Here is a 14,647-nt window from a genome sequence, read left to right as displayed (position 1 = left end):
CGGACAGCCGTGTTTCTTGCTCCACCCACCGATGTTAGTAAACCGAGGGCTGACAAAAGTATGAAAGCACAACTTGGAAAGGCCAAAGGATTGGGTCGCAAATTGAAGGGTTACTGATAAAAGGAACTAAAGTCCACCCCATCTAGTTTGTGTGCGAAAGCAGCAACAGATATTTCCTTGTGGCGTGTTTGTGTTGTCGCACAGTTGCATGATGGGTAAGCGTGTTTAGGGAGCGCTGCCTTTGTTTATAACCTTTCCGCTGAAGACCCTACAGGCTCACTGTGACAGATTTGACAGTAATTTTCTCTCAGCGTGAATACCGAATGCACTTCCAGCCTTTCAAAGACGCCGAGCATCAAACGGCCGTTTATCCAGAGACAACGAGCTGTCTGGCTTTGTACGTGCGCGTGTGTGTTTTTGCGTTAACTGTCGGTCACCGTTCAGCTAGCCTCCTCACCTGGCTGACAAGCTCATGTTTGCCTGCTCCGTCCCCCACGGCTTGACTGGGGGCCGGCGCCAAACCTGGAGGCCCCCGCAGATGTGTCACGATTACGGCATCGGCTTTCTGTGCGTGTGTCAGCTTTGCGCAAGATCACACGCGCGCGCACACGCGCGGCAGATCTGTTCGCACAGGTGCGCCGACTTGTGGGTCTGCATGTGTGTGTTTTCATCACCGCGGCGCGCATCTGTTGTCGCTCCCGAGCCCTAATCTTGAGGGAAGGGTGTAAGAGGCTTAGGGAGCTACTGAGTGTGGCTACCGCTGATTATTGTGTGTGAGACACGCAAGGCGAAGGCGCCTTAGATAAGACGGAGGTGTTTGAGTGATACAGGTAAACTAGCGACACTTTCACAAGAGCTCGACGCCAAAAAAACAGAGCTCGGCCCAAGCCAATTACCTGAGGGAGGTAAGGGATGGGAAAGCAGATGCGCAGTCTGATTTCGTTTTTCCGAGGATTTGATCATCCTAGCATGTTTGCATGCGTTTACACTCAAGCGCAGGGTTATCGTTGATTGACTTTTTGGCTTGTCTCGGCACGTATTCTTCAACCTCAATTTGCAGGCGTGATGGAGTGAAACGTTGCTATTGACGTAAGCGGGAATACAGGGGCCCGAAGCTTGTTGTTGTTATGGTCCTCGTTTCCTCGTCTGGCGGTGAAGCCTGAAGTTTAACCCGGCGAGTGAATACCACCATGACGCCTTAGGACACCCACGTGCACCGTGTGCATGCACGCACACAGACACGCACACACTCCCACTCGCACGCACACACAGGCTAAGAATGTCAGCAGTTTCACGCGAGGGCGGCGAGGGTGAGACGGCGGAGGGAAGGAAGGCAGCGGGGCTTGTATGGCCTCTATGGCGTCGCTCCCCCTCCCCTCCGACTCCCCTCAGGGCATGGCAGCCAGCACTCCCGACCGACACCCCACCCCCCTTTCATCCTTCTCTACATCCCTCTCTCCCTCCCGCTCTCACACGATACGCCTGCCTACTGACACAAATTACCTCATGCAGACATTTATTTTGAAAGTTTGACAGCTGAACTTTAAGTGATCTCGCTTCGCTATAGGCATGAGGTGAGCTTTCGTAAAAAAAAAATAAAAAAAAAAAATTAAAAAAAGGTGCAGCTGTTGGGAAGACGTTCCACCTGCCTGCTCAGGCCTCTTGCAAGATAATTGCAGCGTCAGCGTCGACTCAAGCTCTTTGTCATGTTGGCACACAAACGCTTGACAGTTAGTGATTGAATTATATGGATAACGTCATGTGTTCACACGAGGGATTGATGGGCAGTTGATTGTCACGCTTTTCCTGCATGTGTGATCATCACGTGTCGAAGTTGTTTAATGGACGTATTAAATGCAGCCAATTCCGTATAACCGGGTCCATAAAAGACAGAAAGTTTCCTGCGGTAGTTTGATCCTATGGCCCTCGCTCTAAATGTGGTGTTTGTTCACTTTTATGTGTGCACGTCTGTGTGTGTGCGGGTGAGCCCAAGGTGGCCGGCTGATTAGCAAGCTGTGTGTGCATGCGTGTGTTTGCGTCTCCTCCCGGGAGAGCTAGGCTTCCTCTACTCTGTTATTTCAGCGGAACTGGCGGAGGATGGGAGGAAATTACAGTCGCCTCCTCTGGCTCATAAAGGGCCCCCACTCCAATCATGCACCCCCAACCCCCCACCCTCCCGCCGTTACAAAACGGAATTAAACCCACACGTTCACAAACATCTGTGGAAATGGCCACAAACACTGTTGTGCTTCAAAATAAAAGCTAATTCCTGAGGTGGAGTCTCCAATGGGTTGCTGGGCTTGTGTTTGCTTGTATGCGTGTTGCTGAAGCTATGTTGCTATGGTAACACCGGAATAGGCCATTGGCTGAGAAGTGAGAAGAATTGTGGTCACATGGAGTGTGTTTGTGCACTTTCAGACCAAGTGAGACTCCAAGGATGTGCTACTTCAAGCACGCTAATGGTGATCAATAGCAACTGTGAGATGTGTCCGACATGTTGCAAACACTTGTACACACATCCTCTTGTTGGAGCTTTTCCTCTTAAATTCATTCAAGTTGAGTTGGATAATGATTGTCTTTAACTGGTGTCCAGTTTCTCAAACACTCTGAATCAAGGGTGTCAAACTCATTTTTGTCGCCGGCCACATCGTAGTTCTGATTTCACTCGGAGGGACGTTACGACTGTTAACCTGTGTAAATGTATGGTCGCCTTATACACAACTAATTGATGGATCACTAGTTTTGAAATCAGAAGCCAGTAAATAGTTTGTTCAACTATTTTTCTATGTATTTTTAAAGGAAGGATTGGTAACAAATGCCTGAAATATCAATTATGTTGTATTAACAGTGAAGACAATTTCAAAAAAATATGTCAAGTCAATACATGATTTGAATTCGCGGGCCACATAAAATGATGTCGCGGGCCGGATCTGGCCCCCGGGCCCCGAGTTTGACACGTGTGCGCTAAATGAACTGAAAGGCAAGTCCATATTTGTGTTTACTTGCATGCACGAGGTAACTGTGTGAGCTTCCCATTGTGTTGCTCAGTATTTCAGTGTGACACAGCTGAAATAAGTTGAAGCATCCGTCTGTTAGCTAGGTGCTTTTTTTCCGCAATTAAAGCCAAGAGCTAATTGTTGTAGGATTGTCAAAAAATCGATACCTCAATATTAGTCGATATTAAATCTAGTATCGATTATAGATATGCAATTGCTTTGATATCGATACTTTTCAGTCTCACAGCTTCATTCTGACTACACTGACACGCACGGCCCTTCCAGACGCCAATGGTGTTGCTGTGTATACCTGTGTGCGGGAAATAGACAAAGAAGAAGCTGCTTCCTCCAATTCCTTCACAATAAGCCTCTGACCGGCAAAACCAAAACTTGTCAAACTAAAATGGCAACAGCAGGGTCACACCCCGTTTCACTTGAACATCCAAAACGTAAAAGTACTGTTTGGAAGTACTTCCGGTATGAAACTGCGACCGGGGTCTGCAAGTATTGCTACAAGGCAGTTGCCAAGTCAAGTAGCACGACAAATTTGGCCAAACCTGAAAGATAGACACCCCAAACTCTACAAAGAAATGAAACAGGTGGGTGAGTATTATTGTTTATGGTTACCAGTGAGCTTATATCGGGTTGCACCAACAAACAACTGCTTGGCGACGTTGGTCCTAAACGCCACTTGAGAAAATATCCGCAACAAAGCGGATAAAAGCTAACAGTTAACTCTGTCTATTTTTACATCTACTGGGACAGGTTTCTAGTGAGCATATGTCGGGTTGCACCGACAAACAACTGCTTGGCGACGTTGGGGCTAAACGCTACCCGAGGATACATCCGTAACACTAAAGCTAACGGTTAGCTCTGTCTATTTTTACATCTACCGGGGCTGGTTACAAGTGGGCATATGTCGGGTTGCACCAACAAATACAGTAACTGCTTGGCGAAGCTGGAGCTAAATGCTACTTGAGAAAATATCCATAACACTAAATCGAACCGTTAGCTTCGTCTATTTTTACGTCCATTGTGGCACTTTTAGCAAGGCATATTTGTCTCCATTTTACACTTAATATGTTGTACTGTTGTTATCAGACAGAGACATTCCCACACAGACAAGTTTAAGGTTGCATTACACAACGTCTGATAAAGCAGTACATCCGCAAATATATTATTATTAATATTGCTCCACAAATAGAATTCCAATTTGTTCCAATTTCACAGTCCAGCCATTTAATCCCAGGAATTTATTTATATTTTTTTTCTTTTTATTTCGAACGTTAGGGTTAAACGGGGTCAAAAAATGTCAGGCGCTGAATTATGTTTACAAAAATGTAAGACAGTAAAATTGCATTTGTTTGCGCAGTTACAAAGATATCTTGATTGTTGAATTCATGAGCGTTATCAATTTAAAAATTCGACCTAAAAATGTTCAATGTTCAGTGATTTATTTATTTATTTATTTTTACACCGTGGTATCGAAATCGGTATCGAGTAGTTTTTGCTAGTATCGAATCGGGGTTAAAAAATTGGTATGTGACAACTCTAATTTGTTGTGAACACTCTTCTTACCAACATCTGTGGGCACATGCTGTTTCAACATGTGACTTCCACTAGTTGTCGTCAAATTGGGCCCTAGCTTGCACACCCCATCTTCTGACATACGTTACCAACAAGCGCCAACAAGAAGACTTAATGAGCGACTACAAGGAAGTGAAATTCGCTGTTAGTCAGCAAGGCAATAGAAATCACACATGATCATGATAATGCATATTGTATGAACAACTTTTTGATTATTATTGATGATAAAAGATGACGGAAAGCCAGATAAAGGGTGGATGAATTAAAATGCTGAAAGATAAATGAGGGCAATCGGAGTTTATCTTGGCTCCCTTTGCACGACGTAACTGATGATTCCCAATGATTGCATTCCTTAGAGGTGGTGTGAGCGTGTGCGTGACTAAACCTCATCAAAGTGCCTGTTTAAACCTCGAGGAGGTGTCGTTTTAGTGGTATTTTTAATTAATTGCGCCATTGCATGTCACGAAACTCAGCTTAGGTGTGTTTATGATACAAGCTTGTCTTCGCCTCCACTTCCGCCATCACAAAGATCCAGTAGCAACCTGTCTGGAAAGCTCCCCCGCGGTGGTCTCGGCGGTCCAATCCAAACATGCAGCGGCGGGAGAATGAGGGAGAAGGGGGGGGGGGGGGGGGCTGTACGAAGGCGGGGGTGAGGGGTTGAGACAAGAGGGACAGGGGAGCGTGAGAGGCGCGTTGGCACGCTTGACTGCACCACCACTGACCTCCCAGCGCCGCTCCAGCACTACCCCCCCCCTCCCCTTCCCTCCGACTCGCCGCCCTCTCGCCCTCTGTGCACCGCCGCCCCCTCCCGTCACCGCAAACCCCCCTGCAGCAACTCCCCCCCCCCCCCCCTCCGCTCCGCTGCCCTCCCCCTTTTGCCCTGTGCCGCTCCATTGGGCTGAAACTGCCGCTCGGCTCAGCGCGTGGGGGCCAAGAGTGCAGATGAATGCGTGCGTGTATGTGCGCGCGTGTGTTCGCGTGTGTGTACGTGTGTGCGCGCGTATGCGTGTCTTTGTTTTTGTGTGTGCGTTGGGAAGGTGGGGGACTTGGTCGCATGCCTGCCCGCCTCACGATGCTTTCTCACTTTTCTTCTCTCCTTTCTCAAAAAGGCGAAAAACAACCACTAAGTTGTGTCTATTATAGTACGGGATCACACTTATTAGGCCAAATGCATTCTAGTTGATGATGGGTCGTTCTTAATATGTGGTATACAGTGGTTAGCTTTCGTGTTCAGTTTGTTCCTTGACCAAGGTCGTAACACAGTTTACTCATTTACATTTCCCCTATTGATATAGATTGAAATTTCATCAATCTCTTTCAGACATTTATTACTAAAGAAAAATAACACTGTATTGAATAAAAGCTAAATAAAACAATAAAAGCGAACATAGAGAAAAACTGGTTAAAACTGTATGATGTATACATAGCATGTGGTGTTGGTGTTCCTTTAAGGGGCGTGGCCTTATCATTACTGTCATGAGTTGGAGTCAAAACACCTTGTGTGTGTTCTCATTTTGTGTTTGTGTGTTGTACTGTTTATGCCATTCAATAAATAGCTGAAAATGCTTCAGTGACTGTGGCTGTCCGTGCCCACACGCGTGGGCATTCCAGTGCCTTAATTGCTCCATTTATTAATCACTTAGTTCACTCTGCATACCTCAACTTTTGGCTCAGAATAAAAAGTGAAGAATCAACTAAGCAACGGCTTAATTGTTACTGAAGATACTCGTAAATCTAGGTACTTGGAAAACGCCATTTTGAACTGAATCATCTTCATCGAAAAGTCAGATGACTCCAAGTCTGGTCCTCAGGAGCCTCTTTCCAGCCTGTTTTAGATGTTTGCCTAGCTCCAACCAGGGGCGGAGCCAGAACGTGGCTAATGGGTGGGCCTGAATATTTCTCTCACTGAGCACAATCCTCCTGTCCCGACACATCGTATATTCAAAGAAAATGACAAACTGAATATTATGAAGTTCAGATCTTCCTTAGACAACCACAATTATGCCATTATAAATATTCAATAAAATAAAAAAATCACAACGAAACAAATTCAAAAATAATTGAATCGTAATTTACACAAAATTTAAAAGTATATATTTTCTTCATGGATCTCATTGGGTGGGCAGTCTGTCAATCTGGGTGGGCCTGTGCACACCCAGGCCCACCCATGGCTCCGCCCCAGGCTCCAACACACCTGATTCAAATGAGGGCTCGTTAACAGGCTTGTGCAAAGCTTGTTGATGAGATTATCATTTGAATCAGGTGTGTTAGAGCAATGATAACCTATAAAACAGGCTGAGAGGGGCTCTCGAGGACTGGACTTGGAGACCCCCTCATCTAAGTAGTTATGTAACCCGCCCCGCTCGACTCACCTGTCACATGCCATGATGATATTTCCTGGGTTAATATCATGAGACAACAACATTATCAAGATGATTGCTGTTCATATAGACAATGCAAATCTGTAATTAATATACTAGACTGCCATTACCACTTTTTACGAGTTTGTTGCACAACAAACACACGCTCACACACACCCCGACACACACACACACAACAAAAACAGCTTGTCATCTGAGGCGAAATTACCTCTGAGGTACAGACTTTGCTCGAGAAGCATTATAAACACAAACGCTACGACAGCGTTGTGTTCCGCCATAACTGTTTTGGCTGTGACTTGCCCGAGCATGCTCAGAGTGAACACGTACCAAGCGTGCACGTTTTAAAATGAGCTAGGCTAGTTTGTCTCAGAAACTGGCTGAAGGAGGAGAAGAAATTCAGTCGGTCCCAACAGTGACCTCATACAGTTGAAGTAATCTGCAATCTCCGGGGCCATTTTTCCATCACTGCACTTGTGCAAAGTGGGTGAACAGCTGGCTAAACTCAAGTTTTGAAGGGACTTGTAGGTTTGATCTGCCTGTGGTTGTTGTTGTTGTTGTTGTTGTTGGTTTTTTTTTAAGTTTTTGGCACAGGCATAAATAGAAGCAAATTTCTATGTTATAAGCATTATTTTTACAATTTGCATTCCAAGTCGGCGGCACGGTGGTCGACTGGTTAGCACGTCCGCCTCACAGTTCAGAGGTCGTGGGTTCGATCCCGGCTCCGGCCTCCCTGTGTGGAGTTTGCATGTTCTCCCCGTGCCTGCGTGGGTTTTCTCCGGGCACTCCGGTTTCCTCCCACATTCCAAAAACATGCATGGTAAGTTGATTGGATACTCTAAATTGGCCCTAGGTGTGATTGTGAGTGCGGATGTTTGTCTCTGTGTGCTCTGCGATTGGCTGGCAACCAGTTCAGTGTGTCCCCCGCCTACTGCCCAAAGACAGCTGGGATAGGCTCCAGCACGCCCCGCGACCCTTGTGAGGAGAAGCGGTACAGATAATGGATGGATGGATGGCATACCAAGTCCAGAGGTGGGGAAAATGTCTTCTTCTTTTTGGTTTGTTTTGACAGTCGGCAACAGTTTGAAAGTGTGCTACTGACACCTACAGGACTGAAATAGAAGAGAAAGTACTGCTGTTTACGTTGTATGTACGTATGTAAAGCCTGGTTCACACAGCAGGATAATCGGCCCGATTTTAGCCCCGAATCTCCCCTCCCGACAATTCTAAATCGGGACCGACTCTTGTAATGGCTCCAAAGATAATCTCAGCAAATAATACTGCAGTGTGTGTTGTGCTCAGCCTGATCTCAGCCGCTCGGAAGGATGCCCGACCTCAAATCAGGGATACTCAACATATTGGCCCGACTTCGCACTGTCCCGAGGACAAACCAGCACGCAGCTGGTTGACAGTGACGTATAGCCAATCAGAAAGCAAGGTGACGGGGCGGCGAAGAAGCGCGGTGAGAATCCAAAATGAAAATAGTCATGGCGCGACCAGAACAGAGCCCAACGTCTTTTCATTTTGTGTCACTTTTTTTCCACTAAAAATAATTAGCAAATCAGCGCCACCGTCAAGACATGACCTGAGACCCCTTCTGCCTTTTCATCCGCCATGTTTGTTCACTCCGAAGTCTCGTTCAATCTCGAGGGATTTCGCGACATTTTCCATCTGACGTGAGAGTATTTTTGAATGAATGTGGTTCGCGTGTGATTGGTTGATCTTGCCGTGTGGCTGCACACCACACACGGTACAGTCAAAACTGTAATATACGTGATTTTTTTCTCGTCACGTGTGGGGTCTCTGAGAGTTTGGAAGTCGGCCGACAATTTTAAATTCCTGCCGTGTGAACCAGGCTTAATGTAGTTATCAACCAAAGTGTAATTGAACTGAAGAACATTTTGTAATTTGATTTACTGCATTTTGTTGATCGCAAAGCTTCGACACTACAGCGGCTTCCCTCCCATTTGCTGTGCCTATGTTGTGTTGCTCGTACTGTAGTTAATGCTGTTGTTCTGCCATTTTATTTATTGGTCATGGGCCTCAATGTATTTTTCTCTCCAGTGTCACAAATGTCACGAGTTGCGTGTGTTGCTAAAATGTTTTTTCGTAAACAAACAGCTACTTTGGCATTACAGCAATAGTACTGTCAATAGCGTTTGTCTTCTCTGTGTGATGGGCGTCTCGCCAGCTTTTGCATATTCTCATCACATATTTGTGGCTCTAATAACCTATTACATACAGACATTATCTGGAATATCAAGCAAATCATACCCAGCATATTAGAAGGTTAGCTAGGGGGAAATGTGGTTACCGCCAACCTTGTAAACACTTTAATCAAACTACTACTTTAATCCGGTTATTGGCAGTAATCAGGTTACGTTGGTCATGTTTGCATACTGAGTGATCTCAATCTAACTGGCGAGCAGCTAATCACCATCCAGGCACGAACCTGTGAAAATGTCACCTCGGTTTCCACGCACCACGGCCAGACATGAGGTGGCGAGACAAAACAAAATAAGAATTTGTACGTGGTGATGAATTGGACCTGGAGCTTGTACACAGAGGACATGCTGTTTGTTTTGGCCTTTTTGTCAGAGCTTTTATTTGAGCGCGGTAATGACCGCTTCACCCCACCCTCATGCCTTCTGCACAACCGCCCCCCCCTCTCCTTCCCTGTCATCTCTTCACCTGCCCCCCCCCCCCCCTCCCCTTCCCCAAAGCGCTCACGCCAAGTCGGCCCGCCATCCCGCCTCCACACACACGCACACACACACGCAACCACGCATACACACGGCGAGGTAACGGCAGACAGGCGCGTGACTCATTAGGCATTCGTCCCCTAGGGAGTTTGCTGGGGGGGCGCGTGCGAGGGGGAGCTAGCGCCGCAGCTGCAGGAATGTCACGGGCGGCTACCACAGTGTGTGTGTGTGTGTGTGTGTGTGTGTGTGTGGGAGGGTGTGAGCTTGCTAATGCTGTTTGGAGCCAGCGGCAGGCCACCTTTCAGGAAATAACGCAAGGGAAGTGAGGGAAAGAAAAAAAATGAAGAAAAAAACAGCCTTATTATTCGTTTTTTCCACCAAGAGCGCACTTAAAACTCTGAAATAAATTTAGAGAGATTGATTGCTTTATAATCACTGTTTGAATTTAACCGCCTCTGCTTGCCAAAGTTGTGTATAATGTAGTTGATTACAAACAAGATGATTTTGTTGCTTTCCGGTCAAGCCTTGGCTAAGCATTAATAAATTCATGATGACACCCAAATATAATAAGAATGTATGTTCTTTTTAATTTTGCTTAATCACCAGTTCAATTCATGTCTTTATCGTATGGTACTCAGGACACACAGAATGCAGTCAGAGCTCATGAGCGCAGCCTTCAGCATTTAAAGCTGCACTAAGTAATATTTGACCCCAAAAAGTTGCAGCTGGAATATCATTTTGATGGAATATGATTGGACAATGACATCTGTTTTGTTGCCATGCTGTAAAATTGGTGGACGAACCAATCATGTGGACCACATCTTCACGGGGTGGAGACAAGATTCAGCCAGATGCCATCAAGTCTGCTACAGCCTCACTTGGAAACAATTGAATCACCAGGGGACCCCGGCAACTGGATTTTACAAAGACATGCTAGGACTCAAGAAGACACAAACTCCTGATAAGGAGCCACTCTTCGTCACCTGGACCCTTCTCCAGACAACAGATGTGGATCCAAACAGCCTTAAAACAGACTTTTTGGAGCCTCCTCAGCAGGGGGCCAGCCCAACGAACATTGACAATGCTGGATGAAGACCGACCCCAAAAGGTCGACATGGGAACTGCAGCATTAAAGTTCATATGCTTTTGATCAATCAAAATTACCTTGAAATGAAACATATTCGCATGTATGTTGGTGTATTGCTTACTGTGTGTATCCTTCTAACTTTGCATTGATGAATCTGCTTCTCTATGGTAATAATCATTTTCCTGGTCCGGTTTATGAATGTAGATAAAGGCTTAAACTCACATCTTTGACTCCTAAACTTTGGACGCAGTCAGAACGAGATGTTTCCAGCCGAAGTATGAAAGTTGATGCCAGTTATGAATTGTGAAATGCACAAAGGTTTTAAACAGGACAATTTAATAGACTCAAATCTAACTTTATTGTCATGAATTGAGGCTCACCTGAGCTGGAGGGGCGGTGGGGGGTGGACACCTCACCCCCTCCCCTTTTTCTTAAGGAGATAAAAAGGCCTGGCCTCTGTCTCTCTCTCCAAAAAACACAAGATCCCCCCTCTCAAAAGAAACTTCTCAAACTCTCTCTTTCACTTCTCAACTTTTTGATCTTTTGGCTGCATTTTTGCTGGCACGTCCACGCGCCCGAAAATCACCCGCGGTAGACCTGCACAAAGCTGAAAATTGGAGTCCTCCAAAACTCCGTCGCCACACACGTGGTAGATGCGCCAAACTCCGGCGGGGCAGCAAACCCTGAAGCAATACGTCAGTGTTGGCCCCTTTTTGGAGCCCAACACCGCTTGCAGCCGGACTCCATGAGAACCCAACCAAGCTTTGGTCTCGCTCCAAGCAGCCTTCTTCTATTTTTCCCCTTCTTGCTTGTTCTTCCATCTGCAAATGAGTGAAGGTCCTTCTCCTCGTCGCTCATCAAGCGATCTTCAGCAAACGTAACTGACTACTCTGTAGCCACCAGGGCTTTTCAGTGGGTGCATACAAAATTGGTAGTGAACGCTAGTAAACTTTGTGCATTTCATAAGGTCCTCCAGCTGGCTCTATAGACGTCCTCATGCTCACCTATCAGACGGGATGAAGGTGTAGATCGGAGAGCAAGTCCAGAAGTTGTCTTGGGAACAGGCGGGGTTCGCGGCACAGCGTTGGCAGGCTGAGTGCAGGGTAACCTGAGAAGCGATATAAAAACAGGTTCAAATTTCTGAAGGTACTTGCAAGAGTTCAGGATAGTTGCTGGATGCACAAACTCTGAATCGAGAGTGTTGATCTGGTGCCGAAGTGGTGGTTGGGCCCAGCTTGAGTAAGCTGCTGATGGTGATGGCTTGAACCTGGTCCCAGACCATCGACCACAAGGTGGGAGGGGAGTGGAGGAGGGGACGGCACCTGAGGGGACAGGGCACATGACGACACCGGCTTGACTTGGGAGACATGAAACGTAGGATGGACCCGGATAGAAGGGGAGAGCCTGAGGTGGACAGAACAGGGGGTCACTAAGGCAATGATCTCGAAGGGGCCAATGAATCGGGGCGCTAGTTTCCTCGAGTCCACTTTCAGAGGGAGATGCCGCGAACTAAGCCACACCTTCTGACCAACAGTGTCTTCGGGCGCCAAAGAACGACCACGATTAGCCTGGACCCGGGACCTAGATGTGGCACGGAGCAGGGCCGAACGAGCCGACCTCCAGATGCTGGCGCACTTACGCATGTGGCTCTTGACCGATGGAACTGTGCAATCCTCCTCCTGTGATGGAAACAATGGTGGCTGATAGCCCAAGGAACACTGAAAAGGTGACATACCAAGGGGGGTGTTCGGTAGAGTATTGTGCGCATACTCAACCCATGCAAGCTGGGAGCTCCAAGATGCTGGATGAGAGTGGGTCATTCAGCGCAGGGCTGACTCCAGCTGCTGATTGGCTCGCTCAACCTGTCCGTTAGTCTGGGGATGGTACCCGGATGAAAGACTAACACCAATGCCCAGGCCAGCACAGAAAGACTTCCCCAGCTGTGGGGTGAATTGAGGACCCCTATCGGACACAATGTCAGAGGGAAGGCCATGCAAATGGAAAACATGGTTGACCAACAACTCTGCAGTCTCCTTTGCAGATGGAAGCTTGGGGAGTGCAATGAAGTGAGCAGCCTTAGAAAACCTGTCCACAATAGTGAGGATGACTATGTTCCGACCCGAAATGGGGAGACCGCTGACAAAGTCCAAGGCAATGTGCGACCAGGGACGCCGGGGAATAGGAAGTGGGTGAAGCAAACCCGGGCTGGGTTGAGTGGAGATCTTGCTTTGAGCGCATACAGCGCAAGCAAAAACAAATGCTCTGGTGTCCTCCTCTATGGAAGGCCACCAGAAGCGCCGGCGGAGAAACGCCAACGTCCTGCGTACTTCCGGGTGACAAGTCAGCAGCGAGGCATGTCCCCACTCGAGCACCTGAGAACGAACTGAGAGGGGCACAAACAAGCAGTCTTTGGGGCCCCCACCAGGGTCAGGTTGTTCCTCATGTGCCTTCCTGACGACAGACTCAATCTCCCAGGTAAGAGATGCCAGTAAACAGGTGGGAGACAGGATGGGTTCTGGGTCAGACTTGTCACTCACAGGGGAGAATTGACGAGAGAGCCCATTAGGTTTAATATTTTGGGACCCCGGACGGTAGGACAAGGAGAATGCAAAGCGATCAAAGAATAGTGCCCACCTTGCTTGTCTGCAGTTCAGTCGTTTGGCCGAACGAATGTACCCCAGGTTCCTATGATCGGTACAAACGAAAAAAGTGTGTTCCGCTATTTCCAATAGGTGTCGCCACTCTTCCAGGGTCAAGTTTTACCAAGAGTTCCTTGACCCCAATGCTGTAATTGCGCTCAGAGGGGGAGAGCCTGCGCGAGAAGAAGGCAAGCATCCACCTCACCAATGAATTGTTGAGCAGAGTCAGGGTGAATGAGGACAAGGGCTGAGGTAAATCGCTTCTTCAAGTCTGAGAAGGCTGTGTCGGCCTCATCTGACCATTTGAAAGGTGTTAAGGGAGAAGTGAGAGCTGTGAGTGGGGCAGCAACACGACTATCCTCTGATGAATCGTCGGTAGAAGTTTGCAAATCCAAGGAAGCGTTGCAGTTCTTTGTGGGAGGAAGGTCTGGCCCACTCTGCCACAGCAGTTACTTTGGCCGGATCCATCTGAGGCTTCCCCTCGGCTATGACATAGCCCAGATAGGTGGTCCTGGGAACATGAAACTCACACTTCTCAGGTTTCACATAGAGCTTGTTCTCAAGCAGCCTCTGCAGCACCTTCCTTACATGGCGCTCATGTTCTGACAGGGAGCTGGAAAATATTAAAATGTCACCCAAATAGACAAACACACCAATCATATCCGTAGGACATCATTGACCAGGTTCTGAAAAACAGCAGGAGCATTTGTCAGACCAAATGGCATAACCAGATATATTGACCGCGGTGGGTGTTGAAAGCAGTTTTCCATTCATTTCCCTCTCTAATGCGGACCAGATGGTATGCGTGGCGCAGGTCCAGTTTGGTGAAAACCTTGGCACCGTGGAGGGGTGTGAATGCAGAATCAATAAGTGGTAAGGGGTACCTGTTCTTGATTGCAATATCGTTTAGGCCTCTATAGTCAACACATGGCCGGAGGGTCTTGTCCTTCTTGACCACGAAGAAGAACCCGGCTCCTACGGGTGAGGACGAAGGCCGGATGATTCCTGCAGTCAAAGACTCAGATATATATTCCTCCATTACTTTCCGTTCCCGCCGTGAGATGTTGAACAGCCGACCATTGGGGAGGGGTGCACCTGGCTTGAGAGCCATAGCACAATCATACGGGGTGTGCGGGGGCAAGGAGGTGGCACGGTGTTTGCTAAATACAGGGGCGAGGTCATGGTAACAGGCAGGGATAAGGGAAAGATCCAAGCGTTCTGGTAGTTGTTGAGTACAAGCAGGGCTTACAGCAGACTT

General features: G+C 47.5%; 1 protein-coding gene across 2 annotated transcripts in view; it reads left to right on the top strand.

Moving 5' to 3' along the window:
• samd11 (sterile alpha motif domain containing 11) overlaps positions 1-14,647 on the top strand; it is a 67,557-nt gene that overhangs the window by 2,394 nt on the left and 50,516 nt on the right. The window lies entirely within an intron of this gene.

Source organism: Filicampus tigris, chromosome 1, assembly GCF_054856515.1.
Source record: "Filicampus tigris isolate MCC_2025a chromosome 1, RoL_Ftig_1.0, whole genome shotgun sequence".
NCBI lineage: Eukaryota > Metazoa > Chordata > Actinopteri > Syngnathiformes > Syngnathidae > Filicampus > Filicampus tigris.
This window is presented reverse-complemented; position numbering and strand designations above follow the sequence as displayed.